This window comes from Lepisosteus platostomus, chromosome 5 (genome assembly GCF_059453375.1).
Source record: "Lepisosteus platostomus isolate fLepPlt1 chromosome 5, fLepPlt1.hap1, whole genome shotgun sequence".
In the NCBI taxonomy this organism is placed as follows: Eukaryota; Metazoa; Chordata; class Actinopteri; order Semionotiformes; family Lepisosteidae; genus Lepisosteus; species Lepisosteus platostomus.
This window is the reverse complement of record NC_142615.1, coordinates 23,852,123-23,865,867: the sequence shown is the minus strand read 5'-3', so window position 1 is coordinate 23,865,867 and position 13,745 is coordinate 23,852,123. Positions and strand designations below refer to the sequence as shown.

The window sequence follows — 13,745 nt, the reverse complement described above, 5'->3', positions numbered from 1 at the left end:
CGCCCCCTTTTCATCTTCTCTCTGGCTTAAGCGTCTCCGCCACTCTCTCTTGACATTTCATGTCAGCTTGTCAGAAGTCCGAGTGACAATTTTAATGGCTGAGTGAGGGCACGATGCTGAAGCAGAGAGGCCACTTCAGCCAGAGAGACTTGTGCTAGGTGAGATCTGAAAGACGGACTCACAACAGAAACAGACCAAAAATGTATCGGTGAGATCAAAAGGCAAATGCAACATTCAGCAGAGGGCGTCTAAAGATTAGGGAACGGGCGACTGAAATCCATGTGAGGCAAACTTTCCGGTGTGTGTCCTGCAGCTGGGTTTGTTGGCGTAATTGGTAGTGCGTCAGTCTCGTCATCTGAAGGGCCTGAGTTTGATGCTCACACGGGGCAGGGCTGCTTCCTCTCTTGCTCTTTTCAAACACTTGCGGCAACTGTTCGCTCATAACCACGTCTGGAATGCGTGACCTTTACACGGGCGAGAAGCAACGCCGCATCCCTTTTCTAAAGAACATTCACATTCAGAAATAAGTCAAGAAATTTGCCATTACTTGCGCTCGCACTGCTGTCAGCCTGCCCATGTTGCCAAAGAAAGATTCACTCGGCGTCAACATGACAGAACAGCGATCACTTGAAAACAATGTTCCACACTCCGTAAGCAAGAACTTCAGTGTTTGCAGTCACCCGATATGCCGATAGTCAAAGGAGCGCAAAACACGAAGCGTCAAAAGACAAGATGAGTTGATGGAAAGAGCGTTGAATTGATGAGCACAAAAGTTCAGCTCGTACAATAGGCAACGAAGGTCCCAGCGTCGTCATCGCACTTGAAAGGACTGCCTTGCAGACCAAGGGCAGTGGGCGGTGCCCGGTAAGAGGGGCAGAGGCGGTAAGACATGATGCCGAGAAGCATGAATTGAGGGGGATGAGCTCAAATGGTAGAGCGCTCGCTTAGCATGCGAGAGGTAGCGGGATTGATGCCCGCATCCTCCAGGTCTGAGTTTAGAGCTCCAGGAGCCTGGTGCTCTCATTTAGCCTCTGTGACTTCTGACAGGTGCTCCTCCGTTGCGGAGAGAATGTCCTTCAGTTGTCAAGCGTTGAAGGGCCACACCTCCTTCCCAACCTCAGTCTGCACTGAGTGCGTCTCCGGCATTTTCTCGTCCAATTTGTCAGCTTAGCAAGTGAAAAGTATATCCGAGTGAAAACAGTGCTGATAATACTCTCAGGAATTATTAGAAGACGTGCTTTTGATCATCGATTGCTTAACAATCACATTCGTTCGACTTGAGCAATCAAGCTCGTAGTTTTCCTTCAAATCTTGAAAGCTCTCAGTGAGAACATCATAGGCTGCAGGACGCCCCGTAACTTGATTACTTCAACAGAAAGAAGAGCAGACAGCTCCACAAATATGCGAGGCGCAGAGAGCGCAAGGCGAGCCGCACACGTTTCGGTGGCTGAGAGAGGGCAGTTTTTGCTTCTGCATTTCCCAAGTAAGGACGCATGACAACAAGCGATCGCGGTGCTCATCTACGACATAGTGGTGATGAGTTTTCAGTACGTGTTCTTTTGAACGAGCAATGAGGTTGCCGCCTCGGACAGCTGACTGCACGCTCTCATTGTGCCACGTGATGAGAATTCACCAGGCTCGTTCAGTCATTAGTCACATTCCATCGTTTGCCATAAGCAGACGCTGCGAAGTGATGTGGATATCAGTTCCCAGTCTTGTGGAAGAGGAGGAAAAGAGCACACAAGGGCTCGTCCGGGAGTTGAACCCGGGACCTCTCGCACCCTAAGCGAGAATCATACCACTAGACCAACGAGCCACAGCAGCACTTTCCATTTCAATCTGTCGCGAGCTTGAGGATGGGGGAGAGGCGTCATTCGCTCCTCCAGTCAGACCTTCATCAATAAGTCAAGAAAGCCGCAATTACACGACTGCCTTGTAGACGAAGGGCAGTGAACTGTGCCCGGTAAGAGGGGAACAAGCGGCACTAGGTGACGCCGAGGCATAAGCCCCAGCGAGGGGGGTTGGTTTGTATGGTACAGCGTTTGCTTTGCATGTGGGAGGTAGCAGGATCAATTCCCGCATCCTCCAGGTGTGTGCTTAGAGCTTGATGTGCCAAAAGGTGTCCTTTAGCCTGTGGTCACGCCTTGCATGGAGAGCATTGTGCAGCTGTCAAGCGTTTCGCAGCCACGCCCCCTTTTCATCTTCTCTCTGGCTTAAGCGTCTCCGCCACTCTCTCTTGACATTTCATGTCAGCTTGTCAGAAGTCCGAGTGACAATTTTAATGGCTGAGTGAGGGCACGATGCTGAAGCAGAGAGGCCACTTCAGCCAGAGAGACTTGTGCTAGGTGAGATCTGAAAGACGGACTCACAACAGAAACAGACCAAAAATGTATCGGTGAGATCAAAAGGCAAATGCAACATTCAGCAGAGGGCATCTAAAGATTAGGGAACGGGCGACTGAAATCCATGTGAGGCAAACTTTCCGGTGTGTGTCCTGCAGCTGGGTTTGTTGGCGTAATTGGTAGTGCGTCAGTCTCGTCATCTGAAGGGCCTGAGTTTGATGCTCACACGGGGCAGGGCTGCTTCCTCTCTTGCTCTTTTCAAACACTTGCGGCAACTGTTCGCTCATAACCACGTCTGGAATGCGTGACCTTTACACGGGCGAGAAGCAACGCCGCATCCCTTTTCTAAAGAACATTCACATTCAGAAATAAGTCAAGAAATTTGCCATTACTTGCGCTCGCACTGCTGTCAGCCTGCCCATGTTGCCAAAGAAAGATTCACTCGGCGTCAACATGACAGAACAGCGATCACTTGAAAACAATGTTCCACACTCCGTAAGCAAGAACTTCAGTGTTTGCAGTCACCCGATATGCCGATAGTCAAAGGAGCGCAAAACACGAAGCGTCAAAAGACAAGATGAGTTGATGGAAAGAGCGTTGAATTGATGAGCACAAAAGTTCAGCTCGTACAATAGGCAACGAAGGTCCCAGCGTCGTCATCGCACTTGAAAGGACTGCCTTGCAGACCAAGGGCAGTGGGCGGTGCCCGGTAAGAGGGGCAGAGGCGGTAAGACATGATGCCGAGAAGCATGAATTGAGGGGGATGAGCTCAAATGGTAGAGCGCTCGCTTAGCATGCGAGAGGTAGCGGGATTGATGCCCGCATCCTCCAGGTCTGAGTTTAGAGCTCCAGGAGCCTGGTGCTCTCATTTAGCCTCTGTGACTTCTGACAGGTGCTCCTCCGTTGCAGAGAGAATGTCCTTCAGTTGTCAAGCGTTGAAGGGCCACACCTCCTTCCCAACCTCAGTCTGCACTGAGTGCGTCTCCGGCATTTTCTCGTCCAATTTGTCAGCTTAGCAAGTGAAAAGTATATCCGAGTGAAAACAGTGCTGATAATACTCTCAGGAATTGTTAGAAGACGTGCTTTTGATCATCGATTGCTTAACAATCACATTCGTTCGACTTGAGCAATCAAGCTCGTAGTTTTCCTTCAAATCTTGAAAGCTCTCAGTGAGAACATCATAGGCTGCAGGACGCCCCGTAACTTGATTACTTCAACAGAAAGAAGAGCAGACAGCTCCACAAATATGCGAGGCGCAGAGAGCGCAAGGCGAGCCGCACACGTTTCGGTGGCTGAGAGAGGGCAGTTTTTGCTTCTGCATTTCCCAAGTAAGGACGCATGACAACAAGCGATCGCGGTGCTCATCTACGACATAGTGGTGATGAGTTTTCAGTACGTGTTCTTTTGAACGAGCAATGAGGTTGCCGCCTCGGACAGCTGACTGCACGCTCTCATTGTGCCACGTGATGAGAATTCACCAGGCTCGTTCAGTCATTAGTCACATTCCATCGTTTGCCATAAGCAGACGCTGCGAAGTGATGTGGATATCAGTTCCCAGTCTTGTGGAAGAGGAGGAAAAGAGCACACAAGGGCTCGTCCGGGAGTTGAACCCGGGACCTCTCGCACCCTAAGCGAGAATCATACCACTAGACCAACGAGCCACAGCTGCACTTTCCATTTCAATCTGTCGCGAGCTTGAGGATGGGGGAGAGGCGTCATTCGCTCGTCCAGTCAGACCTTCATCAATAAGTCAAGAAAGCCGCAATTACACGACTGCCTTGTAGACGAAGGGCAGTGAACTGTGCCCGGTAAGAGGGGAACAAGCGGCACTAGGTGACGCCGAGGCATAAGCCCCAGCGAGGGGGGTTGGTTTGTATGGTACAGCGTTTGCTTTGCATGTGGGAGGTAGCAGGATCAATTCCCACATCCTCCAGGTGTGTGCTTAGAGCTTGATGTGCCAAAAGGTGTCCTTTAGCCTGTGGTCACGCCTTGCATGGAGAGCATTGTGCAGCTGTCAAGCGTTTCGCAGCCACGCCCCCTTTTCATCTTCTCTCTGGCTTAAGCGTCTCCGCCACTCTCTCTTGACATTTCATGTCAGCTTGTCAGAAGTCCGAGTGACAATTTTAATGGCTGAGTGAGGGCACGATGCTGAAGCAGAGAGGCCACTTCAGCCAGAGAGACTTGTGCTAGGTGAGATCTGAAAGACGGACTCACAACAGAAACAGACCAAAAATGTATCGGTGAGATCAAAAGGCAAATGCAACATTCAGCAGAGGGCGTCTAAAGATTAGGGAACGGGCGACTGAAATCCATGTGAGGCAAACTTTCCGGTGTGTGTCCTGCAGCTGGGTTTGTTGGCGTAATTGGTAGTGCGTCAGTCTCGTCATCTGAAGGGCCTGAGTTTGATGCTCACACGGGGCAGGGCTGCTTCCTCTCTTGCTCTTTTCAAACACTTGCGGCAACTGTTCGCTCATAACCACGTCTGGAATGCGTGACCTTTACACGGGCGAGAAGCAACGCCGCATCCCTTTTCTAAAGAACATTCACATTCAGAAATAAGTCAAGAAATTTGCCATTACTTGCGCTCGCACTGCTGTCAGCCTGCCCATGTTGCCAAAGAAAGATTCACTCGGCGTCAACATGACAGAACAGCGATCACTTGAAAACAATGTTCCACACTCCGTAAGCAAGAACTTCAGTGTTTGCAGTCACCCGATATGCCGATAGTCAAAGGAGCGCAAAACACGAAGCGTCAAAAGACAAGATGAGTTGATGGAAAGAGCGTTGAATTGATGAGCACAAAAGTTCAGCTCGTACAATAGGCAACGAAGGTCCCAGCGTCGTCATCGCACTTGAAAGGACTGCCTTGCAGACCAAGGGCAGTGGGCGGTGCCCGGTAAGAGGGGCAGAGGCGGTAAGACATGATGCCGAGAAGCATGAATTGAGGGGGATGAGCTCAAATGGTAGAGCGCTCGCTTAGCATGCGAGAGGTAGCGGGATTGATGCCCGCATCCTCCAGGTCTGAGTTTAGAGCTCCAGGAGCCTGGTGCTCTCATTTAGCCTCTGTGACTTCTGACAGGTGCTCCTCCGTTGCAGAGAGAATGTCCTTCAGTTGTCAAGCGTTGAAGGGCCACACCTCCTTCCCAACCTCAGTCTGCACTGAGTGCGTCTCCGGCATTTTCTCGTCCAATTTGTCAGCTTAGCAAGTGAAAAGTATATCCGAGTGAAAACAGTGCTGATAATACTCTCACGAATTGTTAGAAGACGTGCTTTTGATCATCGATTGCTTAACAATCACATTCGTTCGACTTGAGCAATCAAGCTCGTAGTTTTCCTTCAAATCTTGAAAGCTCTCAGTGAGAACATCATAGGCTGCAGGACGCCCCGTAACTTGATTACTTCAACAGAAAGAAGAGCAGACAGCTCCACAAATATGCGAGGCGCAGAGAGCGCAAGGCGAGCCGCACACGTTTCGGTGGCTGAGAGAGGGCAGTTTTTGCTTCTGCATTTCCCAAGTAAGGACGCATGACAACAAGAGATCGCGATGCTCATCTACGACATAGTGGTGATGAGTTTTCAGTACGTGTTCTTTTGAACGAGCAATGAGGTTGCCGCCTCGGACAGCTGACTGCACGCTCTCATTGTGCCACGTGATGAGAATTCACCAGGCTCGTTCAGTCATTAGTCACATTCCATCGTTTGCCATAAGCAGACGCTGCGAAGTGATGTGGATATCAGTTCCCAGTCTTGTGGAAGAGGAGGAAAAGAGCACACAAGGGCTCGTCCGGGAGTTGAACCCGGGACCTCTCGCACCCTAAGCGAGAATCATACCACTAGACCAACGAGCCACAGCTGCACTTTCCATTTCAATCTGTCGCGAGCTTGAGGATGGGGGAGAGGCGTCATTCGCTCGTCCAGTCAGACCTTCATCAATAAGTCAAGAAAGCCGCAATTACACGACTGCCTTGTAGACGAAGGGCAGTGAACTGTGCCCGGTAAGAGGGGAACAAGCGGCACTAGGTGACGCCGAGGCATAAGCCCCAGCGAGGGGGGTTGGTTTGTATGGTACAGCGTTTGCTTTGCATGTGGGAGGTAGCAGGATCAATTCCCACATCCTCCAGGTGTGTGCTTAGAGCTTGATGTGCCAAAAGGTGTCCTATAGCCTGTGGTCACGCCTTGCATGGAGAGCATTGTGCAGCTGTCAAGCGTTTCGCAGCCACGCCCCCTTTTCATCTTCTCTCTGGCTTAAGCGTCTCCGCCACTCTCTCTTGACATTTCATGTCAGCTTGTCAGAAGTCCGAGTGACAATTTTAATGGCTGAGTGAGGGCACGATGCTGAAGCAGAGAGGCCACTTCAGCCAGAGAGACTTGTGCTAGGTGAGATCTGAAAGACGGACTCACAACAGAAACAGACCAAAAATGTATCGGTGAGATCAAAAGGCAAATGCAACATTCAGCAGAGGGCGTCTAAAGATTAGGGAACGGGCGACTGAAATCCATGTGAGGCAAACTTTCCGGTGTGTGTCCTGCAGCTGGGTTTGTTGGCGTAATTGGTAGTGCGTCAGTCTCGTCATCTGAAGGGCCTGAGTTTGATCCTCACACGGGGCAGGGCTGCTTCCTCTCTTGCTCTTTTCAAACACTTGCGGCAACTGTTCGCTCATAACCACGTCTGGAATGCGTGACCTTTACACGGGCGATAAGCAACGCCGCATCCCTTTTCTAAAGAACATTCACATTCAGAAATAAGTCAAGAAATTTGCCATTACTTTCGCTCGCACTGCTGTCAGCCTGCCCATGTTGCCAAAGAAAGATTCACTCGGCGTCAACATGACAGAACAGCGATCACTTGAAAACAATGTTCCACACTCCGTAAGCAAGAACTTCAGTGTTTGCAGTCACCCGATATGCCGATAGTCAAAGGAGCGCAAAACACGAAGCGTCAAAAGACAAGATGAGTTGATGGAAAGAGCGTTGAATTGATGAGCACAAAAGTTCAGCTCGTACAATAGGCAACGAAGGTCCCAGCGTCGTCATCGCACTTGAAAGGACTGCCTTGCAGACCAAGGGCAGTGGGCGGTGCCCGGTAAGAGGGGCAGAGGCGGTAAGACATGATGCCGAGAAGCATGAATTGAGGGGGATGAGCTCAAATGGTAGAGCGCTCGCTTAGCATGCGAGAGGTAGCGGGATTGATGCCCGCATCCTCCAGGTCTGAGTTTAGAGCTCCAGGAGCCTGGTGCTCTCATTTAGCCTCTGTGACTTCTGACAGGTGCTCCTCCGTTGCGGAGAGAATGTCCTTCAGTTGTCAAGCGTTGAAGGGCCACACCTCCTTCCCAACCTCAGTCTGCACTGAGTGCGTCTCCGGCATTTTCTCGTCCAATTTGTCAGCTTAGCAAGTGAAAAGTATATCCGAGTGAAAACAGTGCTGATAATACTCTCAGGAATTGTTAGAAGACGTGCTTTTGATCATCGATTGCTTAACAATCACATTCGTTCGACTTGAGCAATCAAGCTCGTAGTTTTCCTTCAAATCTTGAAAGCTCTCAGTGAGAACATCATAGGCTGCAGGACGCCCCGTAACTTGATTACTTCAACAGAAAGAAGAGCAGACAGCTCCACAAATATGCGAGGCGCAGAGAGCGCAAGGCGAGCCGCACACGTTTCGGTGGCTGAGAGAGGGCAGTTTTTGCTTCTGCATTTCCCAAGTAAGGACGCATGACAACAAGCGATCGCGGTGCTCATCTACGACATAGTGGTGATGAGTTTTCAGTACGTGTTCTTTTGAACGAGCAATGAGGTTGCCGCCTCGGACAGCTGACTGCACGCTCTCATTGTGCCACGTGATGAGAATTCACCAGGCTCGTTCAGTCATTAGTCACATTCCATCGTTTGCCATAAGCAGACGCTGCGAAGTGATGTGGATATCAGTTCCCAGTCTTGTGGAAGAGGAGGAAAAGAGCACACAAGGGCTCGTCCGGGAGTTGAACCCGGGACCTCTCGCACCCTAAGCGAGAATCATACCACTAGACCAACGAGCCACAGCAGCGCTTTCCATTTCAATCTGTCGCGAGCTTGAGGATGGGGGAGAGGCGTCATTCGCTCCTCCAGTCAGACCTTCATCAATAAGTCAAGAAAGCCGCAATTACACGACTGCCTTGTAGACGAAGGGCAGTGAACTGTGCCCGGTAAGAGGGGAACAAGCGGCACTAGGTGACGCCGAGGCATAAGCCCCAGCGAGGGGGGTTGGTTTGTATGGTACAGCGTTTGCTTTGCATGTGGGAGGTAGCAGGATCAATTCCCGCATCCTCCAGGTGTGTGCTTAGAGCTTGATGTGCCAAAAGGTGTCCTTTAGCCTGTGGTCACGCCTTGCATGGAGAGCATTGTGCAGCTGTCAAGCGTTTCGCAGCCACGCCCCCTTTTCATCTTCTCTCTGGCTTAAGCGTCACTCCGCCCCTCTCTCTTGACATTTCATGTCAGCATGTCAGAAGTCCGAGTGACATTTTTAATGGCTGAGTGAGGGCACGATGCTGAAGCAGAGAGGCCACTTCAGCCACAGAGACTTGTGCTAGGTGAGATCTGAAAGACGGACTCGCAACAGAAACAGACCAAAAATGTATCGGTGAGATCAAAAGGCAAATGCAACATTCAGCAGAGGGCGTCTAAAGATTAGGGAACGGGCGACTGAAATCCATGTGAGGCAAACTTTCCGGTGTGTGTACTGCAGCTGGGCTTGTTGGCGTAATTAATAGTGCGTCAGTCTCGTCATCTGAAGGGCCTGAGTTTGATCCTCACACGGGGCAGGGCTGCTTCCTCTCTTGCTCTTTTCAAACACTTGCGGCAACTGTTCGCTCATAACCACGTCTGGAATGCGTGACCTTTACACGGGCGAGAAGCAACGCCGCATCCCTTTTCTAAAGAACATTCACATTCAGAAATAAGTCAAGAAATTTGCCATTACTTTCGCTCGCACTGCTGTCAGCCTGCCCATGTTGCCAAAGAAAGATTCACTCGGCGTCAACATGACAGAACAGCGATCACTTGAAAACAATGTTCCACACTCCGTAAGCAAGAACTTCAGTGTTTGCAGTCACCCGATATGCCGATAGTCAAAGGAGCGCAAAACACGAAGCGTCAAAAGACAAGATGAGTTGATGGAAAGAGCGTTGAATTGATGAGCACAAAAGTTCAGCTCGTACAATAGGCAACGAAGGTCTCAGCGTCGTCATCGCACTTGAAAGGACTGCCTTGCAGACCAAGGGCAGTGGGCGGTGCCCGGTAAGAGGGGCAGAGGCGGTAAGACATGATGCCGAGAAGCATGAAGCGAGGGGGATTAGCTCAAATGGTAGAGCGCTCGCTTAGCATGCAAAAGGTAGCGGGATCGATGCCCGCATCCTCCAGGTCTGAGTTTGGATCTCCGGAAGCCCGGTGCTCTTGTTTAGCTTCTGCGACTTCTGACAGGTGCTCCTCCGTTGCGGAGAGAATGTCCTTCAGTTGTCAAGCGTTGAAGGGCCACACCTCCTTCCCAACCTCAGTCTGCACTGAGTGCGTCTCCGGCATTTTCTCGTCCAATTTGTCAGCTTAGCAAGTGAAAAGTATATCCGAGTGAAAACAGTGCTGATAATACTCTCACGAATTGTTAGAAGACGTGCTTTGAACTTGAACTTGAACTTGAACTTGAACTTTATTGCCATATGTAACCGGTACTGGTACAATGGAATTCTTACTTACAGAAAGTCTCTCGGTTGTAAAACAAGTGTAAAAACAAAACAAAGTGCAAACAGTGCATCAAGACAATGTGCAAACAATAGACAATGTGCAAGTAAACATGCAGGCAGTTTGAATGTAAACAATACAGACATGTAAACAATGACTGGAGACGTACAATAAATAAATTACAATGAGGTAGATGGTGATGGTGTGGGTGTGGTCCGAGGGGGATGGCTAAATGTGTTCGCCAGTCTCACTGCTTGTGGATAGAAGCTATTGATGAATCTAGTATTAAGTGTCCGTATGCTCTTATATCTCTTGCCTGAGGGCAGTGGGGTGAAGAGCTCATGCCCGGGGTGGTGACTGTCCTCTGTGATGGCCAGAATTCTACCACGGCAGCGGTCCTCGTAGAGCTGTTTAATCTCGGTGAGACCGCAGCCAATGATCTTCTGGGCCATATTGACCATTCTCTGCAGTGCCTTTCTTTCTCGCGAAGAGGTGTTGCCATACCACACGGTGATCCCGTTGGTGAGGACGCTCTCGATAGTGCAGCGGTAGAAGTTCACCAACACATGTATTGGCATCCCCCATCGCTTGAGGCACCTTAAGAAATAAAGGCGCTGCTGAGCCTTCTTCATGATAGAGTCAGTGTTCACAGTCCAGGTTAGATCTTTAGAGATGTGAATTCCCAAAAACCTAAAGCTGGTGACTGTTTCCACTTCCGTTCCATCAATACTGAGTGGGCTGTGAGTGTGTGGCCTGTGTCTCCGAAAGTCCACTATTAGCTCTTTCGTTTTCTTTATGTTCAAGTCCAGGTTATTGCTATGACACCACCTAAGCAGCTGTACAACTTCATCCCTGTAAGTGGACTCGTCATCATCACTGATCAGTCCTATTATAGTGGTGTCATCGGCAAACTTGATGATGCGGTTATTGCTGTGTCTTGCTGTGCAGTCGTGAGTAAATAGGGAGTACAACCTTAGACTCAGACAGCAGCCTTGTGGGGTTCCAGTGCTCAGGGTGAGTGGTGTTGATGTTTTATTGCCTATCCGCACCACCTGTGGTCTCTCGATAAGAAAGTCCAGCAGCCAGTTGCAGACAGAGTTGCACAGACCTAATCCCCTGAGCTTTGTCACCAGTTGACTGGGTATGATGGAATTGAATGCTGAACTGTAGTCCACAAACAGCATTCTCACATACGAGTTCTTAGTGTCCAGGTGTTCCAAGGCTGTATGCAGAGCCAGGGAGACAGATCATCGATTGCTTAACAATCACATTCGTTCGACTTGAGCCATCAAGCTCGTAGTTTTCCTTCAAATCTTGAAAGCTCTCAGTGAGAACATCATAGGCTGCAGGACGCCCCGTAACTTGATTACTTCAACAGAAAGAAGAGCAGACAGCTCGAGAAATATGTGAGGCGCAGAGAGCGCAAGGCGAGCCGCACACGTTTCGGTGGCTGAGAGAGGGCAGTTTTTGCTTCTGCATTTCCCAAGTAAGGACGCATGACAACAAGCGATCGCGGTGCTCATCTACGACACAGTGGTGATGAGTTTTCAGTACGTGTTCTTTTGAACGAGCAATGAGGTTGCCGCCTTGGACAGCTGACTGCACGCTCTCATTGTGCCACGTGATGAGAATTCACCAGGCTCGTTCAGTCATTAGTCACATTCCATCGTTTGCCATAAGCAGACGCTGCGAAGTGATGTGGATATCAGTTCCCAGTCTTGTGGAAGAGGAGGAAAGGAGCACACGAGGGCTCGTCCGGGAGTTGAACCCGGGACCTCTCGCACCCTAAGCGAGAATCATACCACTAGACCAACGAGCCACAGCAGCACTTTCCATTTCAATCTGTCAGCGAGCTTGAGGATGGGGAGAGGCGCCATTCGCTCGTCCAGTCAGACCTTCATCAATAAGTCAAGAAAGCTGCAATTACACGACTGCCTTGCAGACGAAGGGCAGTGAACTGTGCCCGGTAAGAGGGGAACAAGCGGCACTAGGTGACGCCGAGGCATAAGTCCCAGCGAGGGGGGTTGGCTTGTATGGTACAGCGCTTGCTTTGCATGTGGGAGATAGCAGGATCAATTCCCGCATCCTCCAGGTGTGTGCTTAGAGCTTGATGTGCCGAAAGGTGTCCTTTAGCCTGTGGTCCCGCCTTACATGGAGAGCATCGTGCAGCTGTCAAGCGTTTCGCAGCCACGCCCCCTTTTCATCTTCTCTCTGGCTTAAGCGTCACTCCGCCCCTCTCTCTTGACATTTCATGTCAGCATGTCAGAAGTCCGAGTGACATTTTTAATGGCTGAGTGAGGGCACGATGCTGAAGCAGAGAGGCCACTTCAGCCACAGAGACTTGTGCTAGGTGAGATCTGAAAGATGGACTCGCAACAGAAACAGACCAAAAATGTATCGGTGAGATCAAAAGGCAAATGCAACATTCAGCAGAGGGCGTCTAAAGATTAGGGAACGGGCGACTGAAATCCATGTGAGGCAAACTTTCCGGTGTGTGTACTGCAGCTGGGCTTGTTGGCGTAATTAATAGTGCGTCAGTCTCGTCATCTGAAGGGCCTGAGTTTGATCCTCACACGGGGCAGGGCTGCTTCCTCTCTTGCTCTTTTCAAACACTTGCGGCAACTGTTCGCTCATAACCACGTCTGGAATGCGTGACCTTTACACGGGCGAGAAGCAACGCCGCATCCCTTTTCTAAAGAACATTCACATTCAGAAATAAGTCAAGAAATTTGCCATTACTTTCGCTCGCACTGCTGTCAGCCTGCCCATGTTGCCAAAGAAAGATTCACTCGGCGTCAACATGACAGAACAGCGATCACTTGAAAACAATGTTCCACACTCCGTAAGCAAGAACTTCAGTGTTTGCAGTCACCCGATATGCCGATAGTCAAAGGAGCGCAAAACACGAAGCGTCAAAAGACAAGATGAGTTGATGGAAAGAGCGTTGAATTGATGAGCACAAAAGTTCAGCTCGTACAATAGGCAACGAAGGTCTCAGCGTCGTCATCGCACTTGAAAGGACTGCCTTGCAGACCAAGGGCAGTGGGCGGTGCCCGGTAAGAGGGGCAGAGGCGGTAAGACATGATGCCGAGAAGCATGAAGCGAGGGGGATTAGCTCAAATGGTAGAGCGCTCGCTTAGCATGCAAAAGGTAGCGGGATCGATGCCCGCATCCTCCAGGTCTGAGTTTGGATCTCCGGAAGCCCGGTGCTCTTGTTTAGCTTCTGCGACTTCTGACAGGTGCTCCTCCGTTGCGGAGAGAATGTCCTTCAGTTGTCAAGCGTTGAAGGGCCACACCTCCTTCCCAACCTCAGTCTGCACTGAGTGCGTCTCCGGCATTTTCTCGTCCAATTTGTCAGCTTAGCAAGTGAAAAGTATATCCGAGTGAAAACAGTGCTGATAATACTCTCACGAATTGTTAGAAGACGTGCTTTGAACTTGAACTTGAACTTGAACTTGAACTTTATTGCCATATGTAACCGGTACTGGTACAATGGAATTCTTACTTACAGAAAGTCTCTCGGTTGTAAAACAAGTGTAAAAACAAAACAAAGTGCAAACAGTGCATCAAGACAATGTGCAAACAATAGACAATGTGCAAGTAAACATGCAGGCAGTTTGAATGTAAACAATACAGACATGTAAACAATGACTGGAGACGTACAATAAATAAATTACAATGAGGTAGATGGTG

The 13,745-nt window shown here is 49.9% G+C and overlaps 5 non-coding genes across 5 annotated transcripts; all 5 read right to left on the bottom strand.

The window, feature by feature from the left end:
* Window positions 1-1,744: 1,744 nt before the first annotated feature.
* trnap-agg (transfer RNA proline (anticodon AGG)) lies at window positions 1,745-1,816 on the bottom strand. Its single transcript has one exon. It is a non-coding gene; the product is annotated as a tRNA-Pro (tRNA).
* Window positions 1,817-3,931: 2,115 nt separating this feature from the next.
* Window positions 3,932-4,003, bottom strand: trnap-agg (transfer RNA proline (anticodon AGG)). The gene has a single exon. It is a non-coding gene; the product is annotated as a tRNA-Pro (tRNA).
* Window positions 4,004-6,118: 2,115 nt separating this feature from the next.
* On the bottom strand, window positions 6,119-6,190 carry trnap-agg (transfer RNA proline (anticodon AGG)). Its single transcript has one exon. It is a non-coding gene; the product is annotated as a tRNA-Pro (tRNA).
* Window positions 6,191-8,305: 2,115 nt separating this feature from the next.
* trnap-agg (transfer RNA proline (anticodon AGG)) lies at window positions 8,306-8,377 on the bottom strand. Its single transcript has one exon. It is a non-coding gene; the product is annotated as a tRNA-Pro (tRNA).
* Window positions 8,378-11,799: 3,422 nt separating this feature from the next.
* Window positions 11,800-11,871, bottom strand: trnap-agg (transfer RNA proline (anticodon AGG)). Its single transcript has one exon. It is a non-coding gene; the product is annotated as a tRNA-Pro (tRNA).
* Window positions 11,872-13,745: the final 1,874 nt, after the last annotated feature.